The 27803-nt window shown below is 42.4% G+C and overlaps 1 long non-coding RNA gene across 1 annotated transcript; it reads right to left on the minus strand.

Moving 5' to 3' along the window:
- Window positions 1-5764: 5764 nt before the first annotated feature.
- On the minus strand, window positions 5765-27495 carry LOC118643500. The gene is made up of 3 exons (XR_004962002.1): window positions 27419-27495; window positions 6874-6969; window positions 5765-5799 (listed from the first exon to the last, which is right to left on the minus strand). It is a non-coding gene; the product is annotated as an uncharacterized LOC118643500 (long non-coding RNA).
- Window positions 27496-27803: the final 308 nt, after the last annotated feature.

Genomic DNA, 27803 nt, shown 5'->3' on the forward strand with positions numbered 1-27803 from the left:
GCAGCTACTATGTAGAAAGCAGCAGTATTGGAGGTAAAACGACACTTCATGAATTATAATTACTGGGAAATGTAAAATCATGTACTGTAAAATCATCAACTACGGCAAAAAAAAAATCTGTACCATGGGAACTTAATCTGGATGCTGATCAGTCTTTTTATTTATTTTTTAAAAATCTTTATTGTTGAATAGATTACAGATGTTCCCCATTTTTCCCCCATTGACTCCCTCCACCCCGCCACCCTCCTGCCTTTTCCCACACTGTTGTCTGTGTCCATTGGTTATGGATACATGCATATAAGTTCTTTGGTTTATTTCTTCCCACCTCCCAAACCCCCCTTCCCTTTGAGGTTTGTCAGTCTAGCAACCAAATTGTTCTTAATCCCTTCATCTTTTTCACCCATTACTCCAATCCCCCTTCCATCTGGCAACCAACAAAATGTTCTCTGTATCTATGAGAATGTTTCTGTTCTACCTGTTCATTTTATTTGTAGATTCCATTGTTGATAGATCTGTATTCATTGCCATTTTGTTTGTTCATATATTTTATCTTTGTCTTCAAGAAGACCCTTCAACATTTCACATAATAATGGTTTGGTGGTGACAAACTCCTTTAACTTTTTCTTGTCTGGGAAACTCTTTATATGGCCATGGATTCTAAATGACAGCTTTGCAGGATAGAGCAATCTTGGTTGTAGGTTCTTGTTTTTCATCACTCTGAATATTTCTTGCCACTCTCTTCTGGACTAAAAAGTTTCTTTTGAGAAATCAGCTGACAGTCTTATGGGAACTCCCTTGTAGGTAACCAAATGCTTTTCTCTTGCTGTTTTTAAGATTCTCTCTGTGTCTTGAACCTTTTGCATTTTGATGATGATGTGTCTTGGTGTGGGCCTCTTGGGGTTCATCTTGTTTGGGACTCTCTGTGCTTCCTGGACTTGTATGTCTGTTTCCTTCATCAAGTTAGGGAAGTTTTCTGCCATTATTGTTTCAAATAGGTTTTTGATTTTTTGTTCTCTCTCTTCTCCTTCTGGCACCCCCAAGATGTGAATGTTGGCATGCTTAAAGTTGTCCCAGAGGCTCCTTACACTATCATCCTTTTTTTGGATTCTTTTTTCTTTTTGCGGTTCTGATTGGGTGTTTTTTGCTTCCTTATGTTTCAAATCGATGGTTTGCTTCTTGGCTTTACCTACTCTACTATTGAATCTGTGTAAATTATTCTTTATTTCAGTTAGTATCTCCTTCATTTCTGACTGGTCCTTTTTTATGTTCTTGAGGCCCTCACTAAGTTTGCTGAGGTTCTCACTAAGTTCATTGAGCATCTTTAAAAGCAGTATTTTGGACTCAGCATCTGTTAGGTTGCTTATCTCCATTTTGCTTAGTTCTTTTCCCAGAGATATTTTCTGTTCTTTCATTTGGGACCTGTTTCTTTGTCTCCTCATTTTGGCTGCCTCCATGTTTGTTTCTATGTATTACTTAAGGAGAGGTATGGGGCTAGCTGAGACCAGATGCTGCTTGTTTGAAAGAATTTAGGAAAACCTGAAGACAGGCCAATCCTATGGTTAAGCAACTGGCAACAGCTTAGATGGGCCTGAAAGTCAAGTGGGGCGGGGCCTTAGGGAATCACCAGGGCAGGGCTACCAGTGTGAGCCAGGTTGCTGGAGTCCCAGGTATGGCGGCTGTCTGCCGCCCCAGGGAAGGGCTCACCAAAGGGACAAAGGCCTCTGACAGCATGTCTGTCCCGGAAAAAGCCCCCTCTCCAGCCCTCGCTCTAATGCCAAACAGCTCAGCTCTTCCCTGTATGTCTCTGGTGCCCCTGGAGCTGCCTCCCCTCCAAGCTCAGAGGGAGAGAGTCCAATAAGTCCGTGCATGGGCCCTTTAGGAGGAGCTGCCTGGGGCTCCAGCCGCCTCAGCCTCCCTGAGCCTCAGTTCCTGCTGGTTTTTCCAGCCAGAAGTTATGGGGAGTCTCTTCTTGGCACTGGAACCCTGAGCGGGGTGCCTGGTGTGGGACAGGGATTCCTCAGTTCTCAGGGAGGACCTTCCCAGTCGAGGTATCCTCCTGATTTTTATTCGCCGCACGTGGGTGTGAGACCAGCCCGTCCGCCTCCACCCTCCTACCAGTCTCGATGTAGCTGCTTCTTTAATTCTGTAGTTGTAGGACTTTCATTCAGCTTGATGTCAGGCGGTTCTGAATGATGGTTGTTCTGTAGTTTAGTTGTAACTTTGATGTGGTTGTGGGAGGACGCGATACTGCACTTGCCTACACCGCCATCTTGACCGGAAGTCCCATGATCAGTCTTTTTATACTAAGCTGTGGTTGATGTAAATACTGCCCCCTTGTGATAGTAACAGGTATGTTAAAAAAACAACACAGAATGGTAAATCATAGGAAACTTTAATGAACTGTATTGACTAAACTATGCCATGTATCATCTTTTGTATTATTGAAGCTATTGTTATATATTATTTTCATTAGCAAACCATCCCATGACAATGGATCATGTAGAGAAGAAGGTTAAGAAAAGAAAATATAGTGAGGATTTTTTACAGTATGGTTTTACCTCAGTAATTACAGCAGGAATCGAGAAACCAAAATGTGTTATTTGGTGTGAAGTTCTATCAGCTGAATCTATGAAGCTGAACAAACTAAAAACACCATTTTTTTTTTTATCCTCACCCAAGGACATTTTTCGACATTTTGTTCAGATAGAGTGGGGGGGGGGGAGAAACATCGACGTGAAAGGGACATATCGAGTGGTTGCCACCCACACGACCCAACCAGGGCCCGGGACAAACTACAACCGAGGTACGTGCCCTTGGTGGGAACCGAACCCAGGTCTCCCCAGACTGCAGACCAACACTCTAACTGCTGAACCAAACCGGCCAGGGTTAAAAACGCCATTTTGATAGCAAGCATCCAAGCTTTGCCAGCAAGGAAAGCAACTATTTTAGAAGCAAAGCTGATGGTCACAAGAAAGCCAGACTTGACACTGGTGGCAAGTACCACAAACAAAATGTAGCAGCCGTTGAAGATTCATATTTGGTGGCACTCAGAATTGCCAGAGCTATGAAACCTCACACCATTGCTGAGGATTTACTGTTTCCAGTGGCCAAAGACATTGTTTGAGTTATGATCAGAGATGAATGTTATGAAATTGGTGCAATTTCCTTATCTAATGACACTGTCCACAGAAGAATAGATGACATGTCTGCTGACATTCTTGATAAGGTAATCCAGGAAATTAAATCTGCTCCACTTCCAATATTTAGCATCCATCTTGAATCTACAGACATTGCAAATTGTTCACAGTTACTAGTTTATGCGAGGTATATTAACGATGGCGACTTGAAAGATGAGTTTCTTCTTTGCAAACCTCTTGAAACAACAACTACTGCATGTGATGTATTTGACATAGTTGGTTCATTTCTGAAAGAGCATAAGATCTCTTGGGGAAAGTTTTTTGCTGTTTGCACAGATTGTGCTCCAGCCATGCTAGGATGCCAATCTGGATTTCAAGATTTGGTACTGAATAAGTCACCAGAAGTCATCAGAACTCACTGTATGATTCATCAGCAAATGTTAGCAATGAAGACGCTACCACAAGAGTTACAAGAAGTAATGAAAAGCATCATCAGTTCTTTCAATTTTGTAAAGGCGAGCACTTTATTTATTTATTTATTTTTTATCCTCACTCGAGGACATTTTTCTCTTTTTTGTTCAGATAGAGTGGTGGGGGAAGAAGAGTGAGAGACAGAGAAACATCGATGTGAAAGGGACACATTGAGTGGCTGCCACCCGCACCACCAACCAGGGCCGGAGACAAACTGCAACCGATTACGCACCCTTAGCGGGAACCAAACCCAGGCCTCTCTGGACCGCAGGCTGACACTAACTGCTGAGCCAAACTGGCCGGGGCAAGGCGAGCACTTTATTTATTATTTTTTTTTCAATCTGCATTATTTTTTATTTATTTATTTATTTTTGTTATTATTATTATTTTTCAAATCTTTATTGTTGGATGTAAAATGTATTTCAGATGTTCCACATTTTTCCCCCATTGACCCCCTCCTCCCCACTCCCACCCCCCTCCCACCTTTTCCCACACTATTGTCTGTGTCCATTGGTTATGCATATAAGTTCTTTGGTTTATTTCTTCCCAACCCCCCCAACCCCTTTCCCTTTGAGGTTTGTCAGTCTAGCAATGAATTTGTGCTTCTTAATCCCTTCACCTTTTTCACCTATTCCCCCAACCCCTCTCCCAACTGGCAACTAACAAAATGTTCTCTGTATCTATGAGAGTGTTTCTGTTCTACCTGTTCATTTTGTTTGTAGATTCCATTGTTGATAGATCTGTATTCATTGCCATTTTGTTTGTTCATATATTTTATCTTTGTCTTCAAGAAGACCCTTCAACATTTCACATAATAATGATTTGGTGGTGACAAACTCCTTTAACTTTTTCTTGTCTGGGAAACTCTTTATATGGCCATCGATTCTAAATGACAGCTTTGCAGGATAGAGCAATCTTGGTTGTAGGTTCTTGTTTTTCATCACTCTAAATATTTCTTGCCACTCTCTTCTGGACTAAAAAGTTTCTTTTGAGAAATCAGCTGACAGTCTTATGGGAACTCCCTTGTAGGTAACCAAATGCTTTTCTCTTGCTGTTTTTAAGATTCTCTCTGTGTCTTGAACCTTTTGCATTTTGATGATGATGTGTCTTGGTGTGGGCCTCTTGGGGTTCATCTTGTTTGGGACTCTCTGTGCTTCCTGGACTTGTATGTCTGTTTCCTTCACCAAGTTAGGAAAGTTTTCTGCCATCATTGTTTCAAACAGGTTTTTGATTTCTTGTTCTCGCTCTTCTCTTTCTGGCACCCCCAAGATGCGAATGTTGGCACGCTTGAAGTTGTCCCAGAGGCTCCTTACACTATCCTTATTTTTTTGGATTCTTTTTTCTTTTTAAGGCGAGCACTTTAAACAGTCGGATGTTTTTGCAACTGTGCAACGAGTTGGATGCCCCGAACAATGCTCTGCTATTTCACATTGAAGTGAGATGGTTGTCGACAGGAAAAGTTTTAAAATGTGTTTTTGAGCTTTGTGATGAACTCAAAAGGTTTTTTAATCAGAAAGCAAGACCGCAGTTTGAAGCACTTTTCAGTAATAAAAGTGAACTGCAGAAAATAGCTTACTTGGTTGACATCTTTGCCATTTTGAATGAGTTAAATTTATCACTGCAAGGACCAAATGCAACATGCCTCGATTTGTCTGAAAAGATCTGATCATTCCAAATGAAACTTCAGCTTTGGCCAAAAAAAATTAGATGAAAATAAAATTTACATGGTGCCTACCTTATCTGCTTTCTTTGTCGAACATGACATTGAACCAGACAAAAGGATTATGATGATAATTTCTGTGAAAGAACACTTGCACATGCTTGCAGATGAAATTTCATCATACTTTCCAAATCTACCTGACACCCCAATTTCACTTGCCAGAATCCCATTCCCAGTCAAAGTTGAAGATATTCTTGAGACAATACAAGAGGAGTTCACTGAACTTATTATCAGCGATGCAGCGAGAACTGATTTCTCTACAATGCCAGTTACAAAATTCTGGATCAAGTGTTTGCAGTCGTATCCTGTTCTGTCTGAGACTGTGTTGCACCTTCTCCATTTCCAACAACATATCTTTGTGAAACAGGGTTTTCTAGCTTGTTGGTTATCAAGTCTAAATACAGAAGTAGACTTGTTGTGGAAGATGATCTTCACTGCGCTCTTGTAAAGACTGCCCCGAGAATTTCTGATCTGGTGAGAAAGATGCAATCTCAACCTTCACACTGACATTAGCTTTTTACCTATACTGTTACAAAATGTAGCAATGTAGTTTACTGTTGTTATGTTAGGACTGTTACCCATGCTACACCATGCTTCAAGACAAAATCTCATTTATTTGTAATTAGAAATAAATATTTCACAATATATAACTAAATATTGTTTTTGTGATTAATCACTATGCTTTAATTCTGTTCAATTTGAAACAATGAAAATACATCCTGCATATCAGATATTTACATTACAATTCATAACAGTAGCAGAATTACAGTTATAAAGTATTAACAAAAATAATTTTATGGTTGGGGGTCACCACAACATGCTGTATTATAAAGGGTCGCGGCATTAGGAAGGTTGAGAACCACTGCTCTAAACAACTGAGCTACTATGCCGGGGCAACCCCATTTGATTTTGATAAACAATCACCGAGACTCATATGTTTGTGTTTAACAACCACCTTGAATTTGGTCTACCTCAGAGGGCAGCATGGATCTAGGCTACCTTAGCATGAATGATTTATGACAGTCATGAACTTTGCAACTACATCAGTTTTTCTAACTGGCACCCAACACCACCTATATGTTAAGTGAAAATTTATGATTTATAAAACTCAACTCATTATACAGAGATACATGAATTGTCTTATATGTTCAGTCTATAACTCCCAAGACAGATAAGGAGGCAACTATGTCACAGAATTTATGATGGCTCCTTACTAAAGCTGAAGTTTTGGAGAAAACAAGAGAAATAACTGACCCTTTAGGGAAAAATAGCTCTAGCTAATCATTATACTCCAAATGATGAACCGGTTATAGCCCACTGCCATATCTTACAGTGGCTAATGGTTAAAGTCACTTTAATCACAGTTATGAACTATGTCTACATTTTGAACATGGCAGTAATAGAACCTAAGTGACTCTTTGGAAATATTAAACACTCTTTCAGTTTAATTTTTTTCCCCTAGTTTGGTATCTGAGACCTCTTGCTGAGATTTCTCAAGTAGCCCAGCCAGACCCATAGACATGGAAAGAGAATTCATATAAATACCTTGGTGTGCCCAATAGCTTCCTGCGTGCACCCTCAAAGTGAAGAAAAGGAAATGTTAGTTTAGATTCTGAAATGCAGCAAATCTCTCTCCATACCCTGCAAAAAAGTAGAAGTACAGAAGATTCAGTGGAATAAATTTATGAATCTCAAGAAAGAATGAGATTATATAGACAGCCATTAAAAATGACAAGTATATAGAACAGGTTGAGAAGCAGATATCTTTAGATAAGATAATGCAAAGTGTAAAAAGCAGAACACAAAAATAGTAAGCATACCTGCCAACTGGAAAAAGACAAAGTGTCAGAAAAAAAAAATGTTTCCAGTCTAGAGATTTTCAATAGTATAAAGCTTAGTTAAAAACAATAAAATTCTAAGTAACTTATTTTCAAATATCCCTATCAATCAGGAACAGACACATATACATGACTACTAATTGCCCTGAATCCAAGAAATACCTTGTCCCTCTCTCCTCTGCAGAATTCTCTAAACAGCATTCCACCCTTCCTAGCCTTTGAGAGTATAGAACACCAGCACTCAAATACCTGAGAGCAACAGAAGAAAGCTGAAAATATAAGTAGGGGTAAAAAAAATTACTTGGAAAAAAAGGAATGTGGGGAACCCACTTCCAACTTTAATAACTAATTATTAAGTCATATGATTTCTGAAGAGTGTCTGGGATTTATCCAGTTCTGACTTTCAGCTCTAATAATGCCCTATGTCTACTTGTCCCATGTGGTTCCTCTAACTCATGAAAATGATGTTCTATTTACAAAATGGTGCCCTTGGACAAGAGAGCAATATCAAAGAACCACAAATTATGCACAGGAAAAGTGGAGCCCCTTTGGCCACTGGAAGTATATCCAAGAGCAGAGTAGATGCAGAGGGAAGAACTGCATTTGGGTTCTGGGACTCAGTTACTAATTCTCATTAAGCTACCTGTAGACACTTGACCACTCAAGTATAGGTGCTATTCTCCAGGGCTCTGAGTACTGGTGTTCTGGCTGCCTTTAATTCTGAGAGTGATCATCCCAGTTCAGGCCAGGGAGTCATGCTAAAAATGGAATGAGAGAGAAGTGGGCAAACACTATACACACATACACAAACACACACATCCTGGCACAGCAGCCTGGGGCAGAGCAGACTTCCTTTTGGGAAACCATGCAAAGCTGCAGAGGGCACACACAGCCTCATCCATAGCCTCTGTGGAGTCACCTTTGCACTTTGCCATGCTTAGAAATAGTTAATAATCCTATGATGGAAGACCCATGGCAGCTATCATGCTCACAGATTCTGCCTTTCTGCTGACAGGTTGGTTCACAGGGCTCCTTCCAGGTAAATTGCCTGCTACGCATCATGTAATACAGACAAACACAGTCACCATCCCCACCCCAACCATTATTTGACTAAAACAAGAAGCTGGCACTTAAACCAAAGGCTTATAAGAACTGATCCTTGAGACAACTTGGTACTTTCCTGTGCCTTTATTCTGCCCAATAAAGGCACTCTATAGGGATGGCTTAATTTAAGCCACACGGAATGGTAGCAAGGGAGGTGCAAGCAGCCCAAGGGATACACTGAAGTACCGAAAGGAAATATTCAAATGTATTTATATTTATTTTTATCTTTTCCATTTTTATTTTCTATATTTATATAAGTTTGAGAATAGTACTATATACATATGCATTTTACCCTTGAACAACATGGATTTGAACTGTGTGGGTCCACCTATACATGTTTTTTTCCCCAATAAATATATTTTCTCTTCCTTATGATTTTCTTTTTCTTTTCTTTTCTTTTTTCTTTTTGGAGAGAGGAAGAGTGAGAGAGATAGAAACATCGTGTGAGGAAGAAACATTGATCGGCTGCCTCCTGCATGACCCCTATTGGGGATTGAGCCCACAACTCAGGCATGTGTCCTGACCGGGAATTGAACCACAGTTCAATTCCATGGGAAGATGCTCAATTCACTAAGCCACACTGGACAGGCTGATTTTCTTTTTTTCTTTTTAATTGAATTTATTGGGGTTACATTGGGTAATAAAATCATATAGGCTTAAGGTGTACAATTCTATGTCACCTGTATATTGTATTGTGTGTTCACCACCCCAAGTCATGTCTCTTTCCATCATCTTATGTTTTTCTTAATAACATTTCTTTTCTCTAGCTTACTTTATTGTAAGAATACAGTATATAATACATATAACATACAAAATGTGTATTAGCAGACTGTTTATGTTATTGGTAAGTCTTCCAGTCAGCAACAGACTATTAGCAGTTGAGTTTCTGGGGAGTCAAAAGTTTTATGTGGCCCGGCCAGTGTGGCTCAGTGGTTGAGCATCGACCCACGCACCAAGAGGTCACCAGTTCAATTCCCAGTCATGACACATGCCCAGGTTGTAGACCAAATCCCCAGTAGGGGGTATGCAGAAGGCAGCCAATCAATGTTGTAGCTCATTGATGTTTCTCTTTCTCTCTCCCTCTCCCTCTAAAAATCAATAAAGAAAAAAAATATTTTTTAAGTTTTATGTGGATTTTTTACTTCCCTGGGGGGTCAGCACCCGAATCCCCATGTTGTTCAAGGATCGACTGTATATAGTTTACAAAAATATGTACAAAAATATACACATAATGGAGGTGTATGCTCAAATATTGTTTTTAATAGGGATATGTTATAAAAAAGTTTGAAGACCAGAAGATACCATTGTGTTTGGGGTGTTTATATGTAAGGTGTGGTCCTAACCCCCACCCCATCCCTATCAGAATCCCCTGTGGAAGTTGTTAAAAATGCAGATTCCTTGACCCATCTCAGATCTACAGGTTCTGAATCTCTAGGAGTGAGATGATTTAAGGAGCTTCCCAGTCTGATACTATTGGAGTCTGTGAACTACTACAATAGAAGAATTAGAGAGGCAGACATAAAGAAAATGGGCTATGAAAAAACACCCAAACAGAACAGCAAAAAGAAAAGAGAATCCAAAAAAATGATGATAGTGTAAGGAGCCTCTGGGACAACTTCAAGCGTGTCAACATTCACATCTTGGGGGTTCCAGAAAGAGAAGAGAGAAAACAAGAAATCGAAAACCTGTTTGAAACAATAATGGCAGAAAACTTTCCTAACTTGGTGAAGGAAACAGACATACAAGTCCAGGAAGCACAGAGAGTCCCAAACAAGATCAACCCCAAGAGGGGACACATCAAGACAAGACACATCATCATCAAAATGCAAATGGTTCAAGACACAGAGAGAATCTTAAAAGCAGCAAGAGAAAGGCAGCTAGTTACCTACAAGGAAGGTCCCATAAGACTGTCAGCTGATTTCTCAAAAGAAACTTTGCAGGCCAGAAGGGAGTGGCAACAAATATTCAGAGTGATGAAAAACAAGAACCTACAACCAAGATTACTCTATCCTGCAAAGCTGTCATTTAGAATCGATGGCCATATAAAGACTTTCCCAGACAAGAAAAAGTTAAAAGAGTTCATCACCACCAAACTGTTATTATATGAAATGATGAAGGGTCTTTTTGAAGAAAAGGATAAAATGTATGAACAAACAAAATGGCAATGAATACATATCTATCAACAATGGAATCTACAAACAAAATGAACAGGTAGAACAGAAACATTCTCATAGATACAGAGAACATTTTGTTGGTTGCCAGATGGGAGGGGGGTTGGGGGAATGGGTGAAAAAGGTGAAGGGATTAAGAAGTACAAATCCATTGCTAGACTGACAAACCTCAAAGGGAAAGGGGTTGGGGGGGTGGGAAGAAATAAACCAAAGAACTTATATGCATAACCAATGGACACAGACAATAGGATGAGAAAAGGTGGGAGGGGGGCGGGAGCGGGGAGGAGGGGGTCAATGGGGGAAAAATGTGGAACATCTGTAATACATTTTACATTCAACAATAAAGATTTTTTAAAAAAGAAAATGGGCTATGGAAAGTTCCAAGACAGTGCAGACAGGAACATTAGAAGCCCACTTCTGAAGGGAAGACCAATAATTGGCAGCTAAAAGCGGGTCTTCCTGGGGCCTGACCAAGGAGGAGCCATCCTCCTTGTTTTTCCACAACTCTGATTCTAAGAGTATTGAGACAATGCTTTATTTTCCTAATTACCCTTCATTTGAATCCTCATCACCTAAGGAAAACTGAATACTTCCTCTCATGATGTTTAAGGAGCAGGGGTGTGGAATCTTAGAAACCAAAAGTCCCTCACATAGAGAGGGCATGTAATCCAGGTGAACTAAAAAGACAACTGACATAATTTCACTAATCACGTACCTTAAGAAGTGAGAATGAAGGAGGAAGAAGGGAGCATATTGGCTAGAGTTGTCTGTAAGCATTTTATTTTATTTTCAAGTTTATAATATTTTAAACTTATTTTGGCCCTGGCTGGTTTGGCTCAGTGGTAGAGCATCAGCCCGCGGACCAATGAGTTGTGGGTTTGATTCCGGTCAAGGGCATGTACCTCGGTTGCGGTTCTTCCCTGGCCCTGGTCAGGGTTGTGCGGGAGGTGACCAGTCAATGTGTCCCTCTCAGGTCAATGTTTCTCTCTCTCCCCCTTTCTCTCCCTCCCACCCTATCTGAAGATCAATAGAAAATATCCTCCTGTGAGGATTTAAAAAAAAAAAATCCTCAGGTGATGATTAAAAGAAATACAAATTAAACTTATTTTTATTGTTGAATGTATTAAAGATGTACCCCCTTTTTCCCTCCCATTGACTCCCTCCTACCCGCTCCTGCCCCCCTCCTGCCTTCCCCACTATTGCCCGTGTCCATTGGTTATGCATGTAAGTTCTTTGTTTTACCTCTTCCCGCCTCCCCTACCCCCTTCCCTTTGAGGTTCATCAGTCTAACCACCACTTTGTACTTAATATCTTCACCTTTTTCTCCACCCCCCTAATCCCCCTCCCATCTGGCTACCAACAAAAAGTTCTCTGTATTGGACTGACAAGTGTGGTTCAGTGGTTTAGCATTAACCCATGTACCAAGAGGTCACCTGTTCAATTCATGGTCAGGGTACATGTCCAGGTTGTTGGCCAAATACCCAGTGGGGTGGGCACACAGGGGGCGGCCAGTCGATGATTTCTCTCACTGATGTTTCTATGTCTCTCCCTCTTCCTTCCTCTCTCTCTAAAATCAATACAAAGAAAAAAAAATGTTCCCTGTATCTATGAGTCTATTTCTGTTTTGCTTCATTTTCTTTGTAGATTCAATTGTTGATAGATGTGGTTTTTTTGTTTTGTTTTTTAATCCTCTTCTGAGGACATTTTTCCATTTTTTGTACAGACAGAGTGGGAGGGAGAGAGAGGAAGAGAGAGAGAGGGAAACATCGATGTGAAAGGGACACATCGAGTGGCTGCCACCCGCACGACCAACCAGGGCCGGGGACAAACTGCAACCGAGGTACATGCCCTTAGCGGGAACCGAACCCGGGCCTCTCCGGACCGCAGGTGGACGCTCCAACCGCTGAGCCAAACCGGCCAGGGCGATAGATGTGTTTTTATTGCCATTTTATTGTTCATAGTTTTGATCTTCTTCTTCAAGAAGATCCTTCAACATTTCATATAATACTGGTTTGGTGGTGATGAACTCCTTTATCCTTTACTTGTCTAGGAAACTCTGTATATGGCCATTGATTCTAAATGATAGCTTTACAGGATAGAGTAATCTTAGTTTTAGGTCCTTGCTTTTCATCACTTTAACTATTTCTTGCCACTCTCTTCTGGCCTGCAAAGTTTCTTTTGAGGAATCAGCTGACAGTCTTATGGGAACTCCGCTGTAGGTAACTAACAGCTATTTTTTTAAAAAATCTTTGTTGTTGACTGTATTACAGATGTTCCTCATTTTTCCCCCATTGATCCCATCCTCCCCACTCCCACCCCCGTCCCGCCTTTTCCCACACTGTTGTCTGTGTCCATTGGTTATGCATATATGCATATAAGTTCTTTGGTTTATTTCTTCCCACCCACCACCCCCTTCTCTTTGAGGTTTGTCAGTCTAGCAATGAATTTGTACTTCTTAATCCCTTCACCTCTTCTACCCATTCCCCCAACACCCCTCCCATCTGGCAACCAACAAAATGTTGTCTGTATCTATAAGAATGTTTCTGTTCTGCCTGTTCATTTTGTTTGTAGATTAAATTGTCGATAGATATGTATTCATTGCCATTTTGCTTGTTCATATATTTTATATTTTTCTTCAAGAAGACCCTTCAACATTTCATATAATAACAGTTTGGTGGTGATGAACTCCTTTAACTTTTTCTTGTCTGGAAAAGTCTTTATATGGCCATCGATTCTGAATGACAGCTTTGCAGGATAGAGTAATCTTGATTGTAGGTTCTTGCTTTTCATCACTGAATATTTCTTGCCACTAACTTCTGGCCACTACCGTCTGGCCTGAAGAGTTACTTTTGAGACAGCAGACAGTCTTATGGGAACTCCCTTGTAGGTAACTAACTGCTTTTCTCTTGCTGCTTTTAGGATTCTCTCTTTGTCTTGAACCTTTTGCATTTTCATGATGATGTGTCTTGGTGTGGGCCTCTTGGGGTTGATCTTGTTTGGGACTCTCTGTGCTTCCTGGACTTGTATGTTTGTTTCCTTCACCAAGTTAGGGAAGTTTTCTGCCATTATTGTTTCAAATAGGTTTTCGATTTCTTGTTCTCTCTCTTGTTCTTCGGGCACCCCCAAGATGCTAAGGTTGGCATGCTTGAAGTTGTCTCAGAGGCTCCTTACACTATCCTAATTTTTTTGGATTATTTTTTCTTTCTGCTGTTCTGATTGGATGTTTTTTGCTTCCTTCTATTCCAAATGGATGGTTTGCTTCTTGGCTTTATCTACTCTACTATTAAATCTGTGTAAATTATTCTTTATTTCAGTTAGTGCCTCCTTCATTTTTGACTGTGCATCCTTCATTTCTGACTGGTCGTTTTTTATGCTCTTGAGGCCCTCACTAAGTTTGCTGAGGTTCTCACTAAGTTCATTGAGCATCCTTATAAGCAGTATTTTGAACTCAGCATCTGTTAGGTTGCTCATCTCCATTTTTTCTGTTCTTTTATTTGGGAACTGTTTCTTTGTCTTCTCATTTTGGCTGCCTCCCTGTGTTTGTTTCTATGTATTACTTAACGAGAGATATGGGGCTAGCTGAGATCAGATGCTGCTCATTTGGAAGAATTTAGGAAAACCTGAAGCAGGATCCAAGACAGGCCAATCCTATGATTAAGTAACTAGCAACAGCTTGGGTGGGCCTGAAAGTTGGATGGGGCAGGGCCTCGGAGAATCACCAGAGCAGGGCAACTAGTATGAGCCAGGTTGCTGGAGTCCCAGATATGGCGGCCGTCTGCCGCCCAAGGGAGGGGCTCACCAAAGGAACAAAGACCTCTGACAGCACGTCTGTCCTGAAGAAAGCCCCCTCTCCAGCCCTCGCTCCAATGCCAAACAGTTCAGCTCTTCCCTGTATGTCTCTGGCACCCCTTGAGCTGCCTCCCCTCCAAGCTTAGAGGGAGTGAGTCCAATAAGTCCGTGCGCAGGCCCTTTAAGAGAAGCTGCCTGGGGCTCCTGCCACGTCTGCTTCCCTGAGCCTCAGTTCCCACTGGTTTTTCCAGCCGGAAGTGATGGGGACTTCTCTTCCTTGGAACCCTGAGCGGGGCCCCTGGTGTGGGACGGGGACTCCTCAGTCCTCAGAGAGGACCTTCCCAGCCAAGGTATCCTCCTGATTTTTATCCGCCACACATGGGTGTGGGACCAGCCCGTCTGCCTCTGCCCCTCCTACCAGTCTCAATGTGGCTGCTTCTTGAATTCTGTAGTTGTAGGACTTCCATTCAGTTTGATTTCAGGCAGTTTTTAATGATGGTTGTTCTGTAGTTTAGTTGTAACTTTGATATGGTTATGGAGGACGCAATACCACATTTATCTACACCACCATCTTGACCGGAAGTCTCAAGTAACTGCTTTTAAGATTCTCTCTTTGGGTGAGCTTTCTGTCCCAAGAGCTCACTGGAGCCTTTCTCTTTCCCTTCCTCCTCCCTCTCCCCCCTTCTCTCCCCTTTCCTTTCCCTCTCCTTCTCCCTTCCTCCTGGATAGTATAATAAAAATTAAAAATAAAAAGATTCTTTGTCTTTAACCTTTTGCATTTTCATTATGATGTGTCTTGGTGTGGGCCTCTTTGGGTTTATCTTGTTTATCTCTCTGTGCTTCCTGGATGTGTCTGTCTGTTTCCTTCACCAAGGTAGAAAAGTTTCTGTCATTACTTTTTCAAATAAGTTTTCAATTTCTTCTTCTTTTTCTTCTTCTGGCACCTCCATGATGCGAATATTGGTATGCTTGAAGTTATCCCAGAGGCTCTTTACACTATCCTCATTTTTTTTTTTTTTTTTGTATTACTTTTCTTTTGTCTTTTCTGATTGGGTATTTTTTGCTTCCTTATATTACAAATCAATGGTTTTATTCTTGGCTTCATCTACTCTACTATTGATTCCCTGTAAATTATTTTTTATTTCAGTTAGTGCTTCCTTCATTTCTGACTGAGCTTCCTTCATTTCTGGTCCTATTTTATGCTCTTGAGGTTCTCACTAAGTTCCTTGAGCATCCTTATGCTATAACGAGTGTTTTGAACTCTGCATCTGTTAGATTGCTTATCTCCATTTCATTTAGTTCTTTTCCTGGAGTTTTGTTCTGTTCTTTCATTTGGGACATGTTTCTGTGTCTTCTCAACTTGGCTGCCTCCTTGTGTTTGTTTCTGTGTACTAAGTAGAGTTGCTGTCTCCTAGGCTTTAGGGGTAGCCTATTGTAGTAGGTATCCTTATAGGGTCCAGTGGCACAGCTTCCCTGATCACCCCAACTGGGCTCTTGTGGTGCACCCCTCATGTGGACTGTAAAGCCTTCGGTTGCCATTGCATCTTGATTGTTGTTGGCACATCAATGGGAGGGATTTAATCAGGCTGATCAGCTGCAAGGACTGACTATACCCACTGACCACCGACTACCGTGGAGCATCAGCTGTGCAGTGGTACCCACTTAGTCCAATACTTGAGTGTGTTGCTTGTGGAGGTGATTGGTTGGTGGTGCTTTGACATGGTCTGAAGCTGTTCACTGGGTGTGCTGGCTCTGAGGCAAGGTCCGCCACTGCCTGTGTTCTACCCAAGGCCTCCATGCATAAGCTACAAAGGGATCTGCTGATGGCTGTTTCTTGTGCTGGGTTTAGAGGTACCCAGGCAAAGCCAAGTTGTGAACCAAGGCTTGCTGCTTCTAGTGCCAGGCCTGAAGCCACTTAGCGAGAGGTATGGGGCTCACTGAGGCAAAATGCTGCTTGTTTGAGAGAATTTAGGAAAATCTGAAACAGGAGCCAAGACAGGCCTATGGTAAAGCCACTGAAAACAGCTGGGGTGGGCCTGAAAGTTGGGTGGGGCAAGGCCTCAGGGAATCACCAGGCGGAGGGGGATGGGCAGTTTGAGCCAGGATGATGGAGTCCCAGATATGGCACCTGTCTGCCTGCCCTACAGGGGAAAGGCTCACCAAAGGAACAACGGCTTCCACCAGCATGCCTCTCCCAGAGAAAGCTTCCTCTCCAGCTCTCACCCCAATGCCAAACAACTCAGTTCTTCCCCATTTGTCTCTGGTGCCTTTCTCTCTCTCTTTTTTTTTAATCCTCACCTGAGGACATTTTTTTATTTATCTTCAGATAGAGTGGGAGGGTGAGACAGGGAGAGAGAGGGAGAGAAAAAGAGAGAGAAACATCAACATGAGGGGGACACATGGACTTGTTTGCCTCCCACACCACCCTGACCAGGGCCAAGGACAGCTGCAACCGAGGTACATGCCCTGGCCGGAATTGAACCCACAACTCCTTGGTCCATGGGCCGACACTCTACCACTGACCCCAACTGGCCAGGGCTGTCTCTGGTGACTTTCAAGCTGCCTCCCCCATGCTGGAGTCTGGAGGGAGCGAGTCCAAGTAAGTCTGTGCACAGGCCCTTTAAGAGAAACTGCCTGGGACTCCAGAAGCCTCAGCCTCCCTCAGCCTCAATTCCTGCTGGTTTTTACAGCAGAAATTATGGGGACTTCTCTTCCTGGCACTGGAAACCTGAGCTGGGTGGCCTGGTGTAGGACTGGGACCCCTTGCTTCCCTAGAAGGACCTTCACAGCCAAGGAATCCCTCCTGATTTTTATCTGCCATATGTGAGTGTGGGACCAACATGTAGGTGTGAGACCAGCCCTTCCTAACAGTCTTTTATTTATTTATTTTTAGAGAGAGAGGGAAGGAGAGGGAGAGATAGAAACAATGATGAGAGAGAACAGCCATTGGCAGCCTCCTGCATGCCCTTCATTGGGGATTGGGCCCACAACCTGGGCATGTGCCCTGATTGGGAAACAAACTGGCAACTTCTTGGTGCATGTGTCGATGCTCGACCACTGAGCCACACTGGCCAGGCCCTCCTACCAGTCTTGATGTGGCCTCCTTTAATTTCGTACTTGTAGGACTTCCATTCGGCCTGATTTCAGGTGGTTCTGAATCATGGTTGTTCTGTGGTTCAGTTAATTTTGATGTGGTTGTGGGAGGAGGCAACTACAGAGTTTAGCTATGCCACCATCTTTTTTTTTTTTTTTTTTTAATCCTTACCTGAGGATGTTTTTTAAAAAATATTTTTTTCAGATAGAGTGGGAGGGAGAGAGAGAGAAACATCAACATGAAAGGGACACATCAAGTGGTTGTCACCCACACAACCCAACCAGGGCCAGGGACAAACTGCAACTGAGGTATGCACCCCTAGTGGGACCTGAACCCGGGTCTCTCTGGACCGCAGGCCAACGCTCTAATTGCTAAGCCAAACTGGCCAGGGCTATGCCACCATCTTGACCAGAAGTCTCTGTAAATATTTTATTTTTATTATTTTTTTTAATCCTCACCTGAGGAAATTTTTTTTTTTTTTTTTTTTGCATTTATCTTCAGATAGAGTGGGAAGGAGAAAGGGGGAGAAGAGAGAGAGACACATTGATGTGAGAGAGACACATTGAGTGGTTGCCACCCACACAACCCCAACTGGGTCAGGGACAAACTGCAATCATGGTACGTGCCCTTAGCAGGAACTGCACCCGGGACTCTCTGGTCCGCAGGCAGATACTCTAACCTCTGAGCCAAACTGGCCAGGGCTCTTTAAGCATTTTAAAAAGGTCCTTTACTGGTTGAACATTTAATTCAAAGTCACGTGGGTGATTCCCAAAAAGCATACTAAATAAAAAAGAAGGCTGTAGAGGAGAAGCTAACAATGTCTGTGTGATCTTGGACAAATCACTTATTCTCTCTGTTCCTCATCTATTAAATAAAAGGTTATACTTTAAATGATTTAAGGCCCTTTCTGTGTTTCTAGAACCCAAGTTCAGACTCAACTTCTAGTTTGGGGTTCCTTTTACTATACCATGCTGATCAAGAATAAATTAAAATTCTGGCTCTTTACACTAAAAAATTCAGAAAAGGCTCCTATATCCTTAAGAATTAACTATTAAATGGATCTTTATAAAGAACAAATCTCTGCTTTTGTCAACTTTACCCCCTCTCCAAATAGGGACTTCATACACAGGCCCTTAACCTATCCAATAGCTAACTGTTTTCCAAACCTCAATGAAAATCAGAGTGAGATTAACTGACTGATTTTTACCCTGTGCAATGAGACTGGGTAAAATGTCATCACTAGGATGTAAATGTTCTATCTAATCAAAGTGACATTTTATTTTAATTTATTGCTGCCTCACTTTTCTTTCAGGGTCACCCTCTATTTCTTTTTTCTATCAGAAGGAGGGGGGGTTGAGGCATTCAGAATAAAATGAAACCTGCTAACTGTCACCACCCCTGGGGACAGAAACATCACCTGACATAATACTTCCTATGCCTCACTGGGGCAAGCTTTGTTGAATCAGGTTTGAATGGAGTGGCACCATGTAAAGCACTCCAATATAATGTAGCTAATGCCAGAATTCCTGAAATCTGCTACAGATACATGAAAAATTCCAATTAGAACAAAAGTGACACATTCCTGCAATATGCCACATTTTTATTTCAAGATGGAAGGTGCCACAGCACGATATTCATCTTTGGCAAGACGGAATAAAACGTCACTTGTGTCCTCAGTTTAAAGAGACTTTGCTTTAAAAATATAAACTTGGCCTAGCTGGTGTGGCTCAGTGGTTGAGCGTTGACCCATGCACAAGAGGTCACTGGTGTGATTCCCAGTCAGGGCACATGCTCAAGTTGTGGCTCAATCCCCAGTGTGGGGCATGCAGGAGGTGGTCAATCAATGTTCTCTCTCACTGATGTTTCTATCTCTCTCTCTCTCCCTCTCCCTTCTTCTCTTTCTAAAATCAATAAAAAGAAAAACTTAAAAATAAAAATAAATAAATAAAAATATAAACTTGCCTGGCCAGTGTGAATCAGTGGTTGAGCATCGACCAATACACCAAGAGGTCACTGCTTTGATTCCTGGTCAGGGCACATGCCCAGGTTGCGGCCCAAATCCCCAGCGGGGGGCATGCAGGAGGCTGCCAATGGATGTTCTCTCTCATCGATGTTTCTACCTCTCTTTCCCTCTCCCTTCCTCTCTCTCTCTAAAATTAATAAAGAAAAAAAATTTTAAATATAAACTTGATCCTATTAAAAATTGAACTGTCTTTATAGTTGACCTGAAACCTAAACTACTTAAAAATTTTTAAGTATTTCTAACAGTTTTATTCCATTGCCTAAAATAACTGTTAATAATGGATTACGCCAGTTTTTAAAAATTCATCTTCTCTATATGTGGAGGTAAAAGATCAGACCCAGTTTGGTGATGAGGCAGCAGAACATAGTGGTTAGCACTACAAGTTTTGGAGTCATACAGTCTGGCTTCAAATTCTTGCTTTATCATTCTATTATGTGATCTATGTAACATATTGTTATGTAACCTATATAAGCACACTAAGCCTCAGTTTTTACATCTGCAAAATGGGAATACTAATAGTATTTACTTGAAATTATTGTTGGGAGCAATCCACTAGCTAATGTATTTAGGACAGTATGTAGCACTCAACTAAACACTTAGCTATTAGTGATTACAACCTACTGGCAATTCCTATTAATGGCTAGGAGTTATTTAAATACTGAAATTAGTTTCCTGTCATCAAATATGCTAAAATATCATGCCAGTTAGAATACAATTTAAAATATATGCTCGGCCAGTGTGGCTCATTGGTTGAGCGTTGACCCATTCACCAGGAGGTCGCTGGTAAGATCCCCGGTCAGGGCACATGCCTAGGTTGTGGGAACAATCCTCAGTGGGGGCTATGCAGGAGGCAGCCAATTGATGTTCTCTCTCATTGATGTTTCTATCTCTCTCTCCCTCTCCCTTCCTCTCTCTCTAAAAATCAATAAAGAAAAAAAGATTTAGCCCTGGACAGTTTGGCTCAGTGGTTAAAGCGTCGGCCTGCGGTCCAGAGAGACCCAGGTTCAGTTCCCCCTAAGGGCACGTACCTCGGTTGCAGTTTGTCCCTGGCCCTGGTTGGGTCGTGCGGGTGGCAGCCACTTGATGTGTCCCTTTCACATTGATGTTTCTCCCTCTCTGTCTCTCCCACTCTATCTGAACAAAAAATGGAAAAATGTCCTAGGGTAAGGATAAAAAAAAATTTTTTTTAAATATATACAGTATGCACAGGTATTAGGCAGCCTTCTGTTCTGTCTGGTAAATATTTACCTACATGCAAATCATATACCAACTCCTTTCACTTTCCAGTGTGACATTGAAATGACAACAGAGAAATAGAATGCTGTGCTCTATGGTAAAGACTTATACCACCTGCCCTGGCCAATGTGACTCAGCAATTACAACACAGGCCCAAACACCAAAGGGTCTTGGGTTCCATTCCCACCCAAGGGACGTACCTGGGTTGCAGGTTCAATCCCTGGCCTCGGGGCCATGTGGGAGGCAACCAATCGATGTGTTTCTCTTACATTGATGTCTCTCTCTCCCCCCCTCCTTTCCTCCCACCCTCTTTCCACTCTCTCTGAAAATCAATGGAAAAAATATCCTCAGGTGAGAATTAAAAAAACAAAAGCAAAAACAAAAAGAATTACACCACCTGGCTGTAGATCTAACCACCAATTCTTCTTTTTTTGAGAGAGAGAGGAAGGGAGAGAGAGAGAGGGGAGACATCAATGAGAGAGAAACATCTATAGGTGCCTCCCCTACATGCCTGACAGTGGGCGGGGAGGGAAGAGAACCCGAAATCTAGGTATGTGCCCTGACTGGAGTCGAATCTGAAAAACCTTCTGGTGCACGGGACCACACTCCAACCAACTGAGCCACATTAGCCAGGGCTAACCATTCATTCTTTTTTTTTTTTTTTTTTTTTTTGGTAGGTGCCCCTAGCAGGAACCGAACCCAGCTCTCTGGTCTGCAGGCCAACGCTCCAACCGCTGAGCCAAACCGGCCAGGGCCATTCATTCTTATTCTTTGGCACCCTATTTCTTTTTAGACTCAGGCTCATTTCTTCAAGCCTTCAGGCTGTAGTTCACATTAATTTGTAAAGCAGTCTAGAAGCCTGCCTTTCAAACTGGCAAATACAATACAGACCCATTCTCAGGTTCCTGCTTTTAATATCTAGAGAGCTACCACAACCCACATGTGGTCATGGTGAAAATTTGCCAGGTTTATGGGGAAATACATACAGAATCATGCTCTCAGACATCTTTCAGCAAATACTCTTTGATTCCAGGATTTCTCTCTCGTGCGTGCGCGCGCGCGCGCGTGCTCTTTCTCTCTCTCTCTCTGTTAATCCTCAACCGAGGATATTTTCCTATTGATTTTAGAGAAAGTGAAAGGGAGGGAGGGAGAGAGAGAGAGAGAGTATGTAACATCGATGTGAGAGAGACCCTTCCATGTTCGGGCTCACACTCTAACCACTAAGGCACGTCAGCCAGCGCTGATTCCAGGATTCCTTTGATGAACACGTTGTGGCTTTTAAATGTATGCAACTAGAAGAATAAAAAGCAAACTCTTAAGAGAACCATTTGAGAAGAGAAGGGACCATTTGAGATGAGAATGTAGTTACTCCGATTATTCCACTTGCCCTCCTCCCTCCCTGTCATATACAACATAAGGATGTAAAATTTTCAATTTCTATTTTGATTCAATGTTTAATATTATTTCTTTGTCATTCTTCTCTATGTTCTTTGCATCAATATATTGTTTTAGAATATTAAACTCCACAAATGGGGTCATTAGCTTGTAACTTTGAAGACCTAAGCAAAGTCTACTTCTGGGGAAATAAAAAAAGAAAAGAAAAAGAAACAAGTGTTAAGATATCAGGTTATACTACAAAGAGCCTGTAATAAAAAAAGCCTGGTAATGGCACAAGAACAGGCATATAGACCAATGAAACAGAATAGAGAACTCAGAAATGGACCCAAGGCAATATGCTCAATTGATATTTGACAAAGGTGACAAGAGTATACAGTGGAGTAAAGACAGCCTCCTTAATAAATGGTGTTGGGAAAATTGGACAGCTACATGCAAAAAAATAAAACTAGGCAATCAACTTACACCATACCCAAGAATGAACTCAAAATGGATAAAAGACTTAAATGTGACCCATGAATCCATAAAAATCCTAGAAGAAACTGTAGGCAACAAAATTTCAGACATCATACGCAGCAGAATTTTCACTGATACATCACCTAAGGCAACAGAAACAAAAGAGAAAATGAACACATGGGACTACATCAAACTCAAAAGCTTCTGCACAGCAAAAGAAACAACCATCAGAACAGAAAGGCAACCCACTGTATGGGAGAACATCATTGCCAATGATACATCAGATAAAGGGTTAATTTCTAAAATATATAGAGTACTCATACAACTCAACAAAAGGAGGACAAAGAACACAATTAAAAAATGGGCAGAGGAGCTGAATAGACACCTCTCCAAAGAGGACATACAAGTGGCCAAGAGACATATGAAGAAATGCTCATCATCACTAATCATCAGAGAGATGCAAATTAAAACAACAATGAGGTATCACCTCACACCTGTCAGAATGGCCGCCATCAACAAATCATCAAACAACAAGTGTTGGCGAGAGTATAGAAAAAGAGGGACTCTAGTACACTGCTGGTGAGAATGCAGACTGGTGCAGCCACTATGGAAAACAATATGGTGTTACCTCAAAAGATTAAAACTTGAATTTCCATTTGACCCAGTGATCCCACTTCTAGGAATATACCCTAAGAAGCCTGAAACACCAATCAGAAAGAATATATGTACCCCCATGTTTGCAGCAGCACTATTTACAATAGCTAAGATCTGGAAACAGCCCAAATATCCATCAGTAGACGAATGGATAAAAAAGCTGTGGTAAGCCCTGGCCGGTTTGGCTCAGCGGTTAGAGCATCAGCCTGCGGTCCACAGAGACCCGGGTTCGGTTCCCACTAAGGGCATGTACCTTGGCTGCAGTTTGTCCCCGGCCCTGGTTGGGTTGTGTGGGTGGCGGCCACTTGATGTGTCCCTTTCACATCGATGTTTCTCTCTCTCTCTCTCTCCCTCTCTCTCCCTTCCACTCTATCTGAATAAAAAATGGAAAAATGTCCTCTGGTGAGGATAAAAAAAAAAAAAAAGCTGTGGTACATATACACAATGGAGTACTATGCAGCTGTAAGAAAGAAAGATCTCTCATCCTTTGAGACGACATGGAGGGACCTGGAAAGTATTATCCTAAGTGAAACAAGCCAAGCAGAAAAAGACAAATACCACATGATCTCACTTATTTATAAAATATAATGAACATAACAGTCTGAGGAATTGGGTAGACCCAGAAACATGGAAGTAGGGTACAGACTGACAACCCTCACAAGAGGGAGTGGCGGGGGGAAGTAAGAGATAAACCACAGAACTTATATGCATGTACACATAACTAATGGACATGGAAAACAAAGCCGGGGACGGGGCGAGGGGGATGGGGAGTAGGGTGTCAGTGGGGTAAAAAAGGAGAAACATCTGTAACAAAAATAAATAAATAAAAAGAAACAAGTGTTAAGTAGACTACAGAGGATAATGTAATAAGAGCTAACACTTAAGAGTGGTGGGGCTTTTTTTTAATTTATTTTTTCTTTATTGATTTGAGAGAGAGAGGAAGGGAGAGGGAGAGAAAGAACATCCATTGGCCACCTCCTGCATGCCTCCCACTGGGGATCGGGCCCACAACCTGGGCATGTGCCCTGACTGGGAGTCAAGCCAGCAACCTCTTGGTGCGTGGGTTGACACTCAACCACTGAGCAACACCAGCTGGGCTTTTTGTTTTGTTTTATTTTGCTTTGTTTTAAAGAAGAACCTATATATTCTATAACCAGTGTTGTTTTTTTCTTACACCCACTTCCATCCCCCTCACATAAACTCCAGTTATCTTTTCTTCCCCAACTTTCCCCGACATTTCCTTCACAGTTCCTCACTGTGATCACTTAATGGTGGAGTATCTTTCTCTTTTGAATAGGGCTTTAATTGCTTCATTTGCAAAATTAAGCTCAAGCTGTGATAAGTGGATTCATGTTTTGTTTTCACTGTACTCTCACTACATGGAACAGTGTCTGACATATTTGTTGAATCAGTAAATTAATTCTTTTTTTAAAAAGTCTGAAACTGGTCACAGCACGGTGGCCACTGCCATTTTGTTACAGAACCCACAGTCTCTATCCCTAGCAACCAGAACAAAGATTGAGACGGGCCTGAGGAGCTCCAGTAAGGGACAGCATGGCAGGCAGGAAAAACCCTGAGCTTTTTCTCCTGGGGGCTTGCACGATAATTAGCCTAATGCAAGCCAATGCACTGTGTGAACGAAAGGCTCTTATAGTATGTACGTAGTTCAAAACCGAGATCCCTGTGGCAAAATGCAGAATGAATTTGTTTAAGGTCCACATATTCAGCTGTATTTCAAGTTACTGCAATACCAACAGGAAGGAAGACTGGATGACAGAAGGTGAAAAGATTAGCCAAAGAATATATATGCATAACCCATAGACACAGACCACAGTTGGGTGATGGCCAGAGGTGAGGAGGGGGTGAGGGCTGGGTGGAAGTGGGCAAAGGGCGGCGAGGAATGGGGACATCTGTAATAGTATCAACAATAAAAATAAAATTTAAAAAATACCGTTATCACTTCTGGTCAAGATGGCAGCGTAGGTAAACGTGGTATCGTGTCCTCCCACAACCACATCAAAGTTACAACTAAACTACAGAACAACTATCATTCAAAACCACCTGAAATCAAGCTGAATGGAAGTCCTACAACTACGAAATTAAAGCAGTAGCCACATCCAGACTGGTAGGAGGGGCGGCGGCGCGTGGGGCGGCGGCGGCGCAACAGGCTGGTCCCACACCCAAGTGTGGCGGATAAAAATCAAGAGGATACCTCGGCTGGGAAGGCCCTTCCTGAGGACTGAGGGGTCCCCGTCCCACACCAGGTGCCCTGCTCAGGGTTCCAGTGTCAGGAGGGGAGTCCCCATAACTTCTGGCTGGAAAAACCAGCAGGAACTGAGGCTCAGGGAAGCTGAAGCGGCTGGAGCCCCAGGCAGCTCCCTAAAGGGCCCGTGCACAAACTTATCGGACTCTCTCCCTCTAAGCTTGGAGGGGAGGCAGCTCAAGGGGCACCAGAGTCATACAGGGAAGAACTGAGCTGTTTGGCACTGGAGCGAGGGCTGGAGAGGGGGTTTTCTCCGGGACAAACATACTGTCAGAGGCCTTTGTTCCTTTGGTGAGCCCTGCCCTGGGGCGGCAGACAGTCGCCATATCTAGGACTCCAGCAACCTGGCTCACACTGGTAGCCCCGCCCTGGTGACTCCCTGAGGCCCTGCCCCACCCCACCCAACTTTCAAGCCCACCCAAGCTGTTGCCACTTGCTTAACCATAGGATTGGCCTGTCTTGGATCCTGCTTCAGGCTTTTTCTAAATTCTTTCAAACGAGCAGCATCTGGTCTCAGCGAGCCCCATATCTCTCATTAAGTCATACACTGAAACAAACACAGGGAGGCAGCCAAAATGAGGAGACAAAGAAACAGGTCCCAGATGAAAGAACAGAACAAACCCCCAATAAAAGAACTAAACGAAATGGAGATAAGCAACCTAAAAGATACTGAGTTCAAAATACTTCTTATAAAGATGCTCAATGAACTTAGTGAGAACCTCAGTGAACTTAGGGAGGGCCTCAAGAGCATAAAAAAGGAACAGTTAGAAATCATGAATACACAGTTAGAATTGAAGGAGGCATTAACTGAAATAAAGAATAATTTATACAGCTTCAATAATAGAGTACGTAAATCCAAGAAGCAAACCATCGATTTGGAATATAAGGAAGCAAAAAAATGCCCAATCAGAACAGCAAAAAGAAAAGAGAATCCAAAAAAATGAGGATAGTGTAAGGAGCCTCTGGGACAACTTCAAGCGTGCCAACATTCGCATCTTGGGGGTGCCAGAAGGAGAAGAGTGAGAACAAGAAATCGAAAACCTGTTTGAAACAATAATGGCAGAAAACTTTCCTAACTTGGTGAAGGAAACAGACATACAAGTCCAGGAAGCACAGAGAGTCCCAAACAAGATCAACCCCAAGAGGGCCACACCAAGACACATCATCATCAAAATGCAAAAGGTTCAAGACAAAGAGAGAATCTTAAAAGCAGCAAGAGAAAGGCAGCTAGTTACCTACAAGGGAGTTCCCATAAGACTGTCAGCTGATTTCTCAAAAGAAACTTTGCAGGCCAGAAGGGAGTGGCAAGAAATATTCAGAGTGATGAAAAGCAAGAACCTACAACCAAGATTACTCTATCCTGCAAAGCTGTCATTTAGAATCGATGGCCATATAAAGAGTTTCACAGACAAGAAAAAGTTAAATGAGTTCATCACCACCAAACCGTTATTATATGAAATGATGGTCTTTTTGAAGAAAAAGATAAAATATATGAACAAACAAAATGGCAATGAATACATATCTATCAACAATGGAATCTACAAACAAAATGAACACGTAGAACAGAAATATTCTCATAGATACAGAGAACATTTTGTTGGTTGCCAGATGGAAGGGGGGTTGGTGGAATGGGTGAAAAAGGTGAAGGGATTAAGAAGTACAAATTCATTGCTAGACTGACAAACCTCAAAGGGAAAGGAGTTGGGAGTGGGAAGAAATAAACCAAAGAACTTATATGCATATATGCATAACCAATGGACACAGACAACAGTGTGGGGAAATGCAGGAGGGGGGCGGGAATAGGGAGGGGGCGTCAATTGGGGAAAAATGAGGAACATCTGTAATACATTCAACAATAAAGTTAAAAAATATATACCAACAGGCAGTCAGCAAAAAAAAAAAAAAAGGACGGGAAGAGGTGGAAAGGTTCTGGGCCTAAGATTTACACTGAACAAAGACCCAGGACAAGATGGCGCCCTCTACGCACAGCGGGAGCAGGGAAAAAGTCCACGCGCGAGGGGTGTGCACGCGCCTGGGCTCGACCGGTTACTTTCGGTCCAAACTCACATGCCCTGGGGCATCCAATAAGTGCTGTAGTTAGACTCCACCCCTGTTTTCCGCCACTCCTTGAGCTCAGGGGCTCCAGGCGGTTAGCAGGATGCTAGCTGCGCAGGCGCAAAAAGCTCCTCCTTTCACGCAACTGACGCAAGGAGACTGTAATCGTTTCTCAATTTATCCCGTGTGACCTTGAGTCTTTGTTGCCGCTGAGGACCAGGGCTGTCCAAGGTGTTGCCTTTATAGTTCCCTTAGCCATCTTGCCTCTCACTGGGCTCATACCTGCTGCAGCGAGAACGGAAGGACATACTTTTTCAACCGTCATGCTGCGGAGCGTGGTAGGCGTACGCCTTGACTCCGGCAGCAGCGGTCAGGTAGTCTCTGGTCAGGCAACGCA

Source organism: Molossus molossus, unplaced genomic scaffold (genome assembly GCF_014108415.1).
Source record: "Molossus molossus isolate mMolMol1 unplaced genomic scaffold, mMolMol1.p scaffold_m16_p_4, whole genome shotgun sequence".
In the NCBI taxonomy this organism is placed as follows: Eukaryota; Metazoa; Chordata; class Mammalia; order Chiroptera; family Molossidae; genus Molossus; species Molossus molossus.